This window comes from Macadamia integrifolia, unplaced genomic scaffold (assembly GCF_013358625.1).
Source record: "Macadamia integrifolia cultivar HAES 741 unplaced genomic scaffold, SCU_Mint_v3 scaffold1815, whole genome shotgun sequence".
Taxonomy (NCBI): domain Eukaryota; kingdom Viridiplantae; phylum Streptophyta; class Magnoliopsida; order Proteales; family Proteaceae; genus Macadamia; species Macadamia integrifolia.
Window position 1 is genome coordinate 39092 of NW_024868366.1, and position 3400 is coordinate 42491.

At 35.2% G+C, this 3400-nt stretch overlaps 1 protein-coding gene across 1 annotated transcript in view; it reads left to right on the forward strand.

The window, feature by feature from the left end:
- The first annotated feature begins 1544 nt into the window (after positions 1-1544).
- Positions 1545-3400, forward strand: part of LOC122064917 — a 6089-nt gene continuing 4233 nt past the window's right edge. Inside the window, exons 1-3 of the mRNA XM_042628704.1 lie at positions 1545-1622; positions 1931-1974; positions 2057-2147. The gene's annotated coding sequence lies outside the window, so the exon portion shown is untranslated. The remainder of the gene's footprint in view (positions 1623-1930; positions 1975-2056; positions 2148-3400) is intronic.

Below are 3400 nucleotides of genomic sequence, written 5' to 3' on the forward strand. Positions count from 1 at the left end.
TCATATAGATTGATCACGTTGACAAATGTTTCAGGTTTGTTAGTTTATGTATATGCGTGAATTGTGGTTTTGGCCCGAAAACTAATGAAGTGCAGAAAATTTAATAAGAATTTGTTAAAAATAACATCTAAAATAATTTTTTTTTTTTTTCTTTCAGAAAGGCAATTGTTCAAGTAGAAAATGACACCATATCTTTTGAAAATGAGGTCCGAAAATATTTTTTATTACATTATAGAGAAGAAGTTTGTCAAGTAACCAAATGTATTGTATGTATTCTCACATGAGTTTTATAAATTAATTCCTCTCTTCCGTTGAACATGTGGCTCCCATATGGTTGATACTATTTCTAGTGTCATTATTGGGTCATTTGGTGTGGTGTGAATGATTCCCCTCGCACTAGTAGCATGGGAATTTTTTTTCTATATTTTAATAGAGTAATATTTAATTTTTGTAGGCCTAAATAGTTTCTTTTACTTTAAAGAAACAGAAAAATCTATAAGGAGGAAATTTTTAAAAATTGGAATTGGATCAATCAAAATCACTTGGATCATATTGGTATTGGTTGAGACCAATTCCAAATCTTGACCTATCCAATATCAATCTAGTGCTACGATCTAAGGGTAAAAAAAATCAATAAAACCGATTAAAAAAAAAAAAAGAACAGGTGTCAATCCATCTAAAGAATGATTCAACATCGATCTATATCGATATTGGTTGAGATTGATCCCGAGTTTTAAAACCTTGACAGAGAAGGATTATTCAACAAAAGAGCATAAAGGAACGCACCAATGAGGTGCATGTACATGAGAGGACATGTGAGATCATTTTATATGAGGAGGAAAAAGATTGAGAGACTCCTAAGGTACCCTCCCTAGCAGCTCAGCTTTTCCAAGTTTATATATTACGATGAAGGCGTCTATGAATCATAAAACAAACAATAGCTTCTATTGTTGATGGGTATGGCTTGAAGAACCAACACCCAAGGTAGGAACTCGTGGGATCAAACTCTACTGTATGCATTTATGCGTGTATGTGAGTGGGTTCGTATACAAATTGGTGGCCTTTGGCCCTAGTAACACCCCATAGGTTGGCCATTGGCTAGTGGTGCTTGGTATGATTGAGTAATCAAAAAAAAAAAAAAATCTATGAATCATAAAAGATTGGAAAAGACCAAAAAAACCAAACTCTTCTCTATTTTTTTTTTTTGCAACTTGCAACTGAAGTTAGGGCAATCATCATCAACATAGCCATCCCTTAGAACACGCAGAACCTAGCATTAACACTTCAGCTGTGGTAGAAAGTCTTAGGGGGCGTTTGGTTCAAATTATCCATTGGACCAGATCCCAGGGAATCAGTTTCCCATTAAGTTTAAACCGTTTGGTTCATTTTTGTGAAAAGCCGATTCGGAGTCGTCGTGGCCAGTAGAATCAGGGATTTCAACTAAAATCCATGACTCATCCGGATTAACCTCAATAGGTTAACCTGGGATCGAGTCATGGTTTATTGGGTTGGTATAAAAAACATGGATTCACATTGACACAAAAATTTCGGTTTCCTGCGATTCTCACGGTGAAGCTCGATCGAGGTTCTCCCTGAAACAGAGCAACGGAGGTGAGAAACAGGTAAATCGTCCTCTTCCTCTTCTTCTTCTTCTTCTTCTGATTCTTCTTCTTCTTATTCCTCTTCTTCTTCTTCTTCTTCTTCTTCTTCTTCTTCTTCTTCTTCTTCTTCCTCTGCTTCCTCTGCTTCCTCTTCTTACTCGTCTTCGTCTTCTTCAGCTCGAGGATTCTTCTTCCTCTTCCTCTTCGTCTTCGTCTTCATCTTCTTTTTCTTCTTCTTCTTCTTCTTATTTTTCTTCTTTCTTCCTTCTCTTTTTCTTCTTCTTTTTTTGTGTTTAGGGTTTCTCACGTTTACCCTCTGTCCATAATAGATGCTCGCATCTGAGAAGATTGCCTAAAACCGAGTTGATTGAAGGTGAGATTTCCCCTCTTCTTTGTATTCTTGGCCTACATTTGTGTTTTATTAAGATTATTGAAGTTCGGTTTCTATTTTTCAGGTTGTAAACTTCATATCTAGGGTTTACCCTCTTTCCAAATCAGACGATCGACTCCAAGGTTTGAAGAACTAGAATCGAAGCTTGATTTAAGGTGAGATTTCGATTCTTATGTAATTTTTTCTTCTTCGTATGCATGTTCTTAATATTATGGAAATTCGGTTTCCATTTTTTCAGATTTTCTTCTTCTTCTTCTTCTTCTTCTTCTTCTTCTTCTTCTTTCTTTCTTTCTGTAAAGAAATTTCTGTAATTCTGTAACTTCCTTTGGAATGTATGGAATTTTGACTAGGTTTTGATCTCTTTTTCTTCTCTGCTTCTCTGTAAAACTATAATGTTTGCTTTGGTAATCTCTATAACTTTGCTTTGTAGTTGTCTTTGTTTTGATATGTGAGCTTGAGCGGGGTCATGTTTGTATTATGGAAGGAAAAAAGGGTGGGTTTTCAATAGGAGCAGAGAATGTTTTGGTTTTCCTGTTCTGTTCCTGGGCATCTTATTGCTGTTTGTTTGAATTGCTTCTTGATCGGTCTAGGTTTTGGAACTTCGCTTAAAGGTGCTAGTTAAAACGCCATGGAACTCTTTATGTCCCTGTGAAAGCAAAACCTTACCTTTTTTTTTTCATTATGTAACATAGACGGTTTGGTTTATGATCATATTTTCCATTTTGCTAATGATTGAGAAGGTTTGGTTTATGCTCATATTTTCCATTTTGCTAATGATTGAGAAGCTTTGGTTTATGATCATATTTTCCTTTTTGCTAATGATTGAGAAGGTTTGGTTTATGATCATATTTTCCATTTTGCTAATGATTAAGAAGGTTTGGTTTATGATCATATTTTCCATTTTGCTAATGATTGAGAAGGAATCAGTTTTGGAACTTCGCTTAAAGGTGCTAGATTGGATTGAGGTATATCCAACTTTGATTTTTTTACTAGTTAGATTCTCTTACATTTGATTGCTTGTTTGATTGGATTAGATCAAGCTATGTCAAATTCTGCTTTTGTTAATGATAAGTTCCATTAACAACTCTTGGTTGCATCAAAAGCTAGGAATTTTTGAGCTTTTTTTGGGTGTTGAATTGTAAACTTTTCATGGGTATGGACAGTTCTGATATTGAATGTAGTTGGTCTCCTTGGGTCTGAAAGTGTTGAAATTGAATTTAAGTTGGTGGTATACAGGGTTTGATCTTCAATAGTAGTACAACAAAGTTTATCTGTTTTTGGATTGGTTCTAGGTAAATCTTCACGGGAATGAAATAGAAAAAATCCAATCTACTTCTCCTGAAATCTGCCAGAAACTTGCTATTGCTGCCAAGGTCAAATTGAGGCCAACTCTTGGGGAGATGATCAC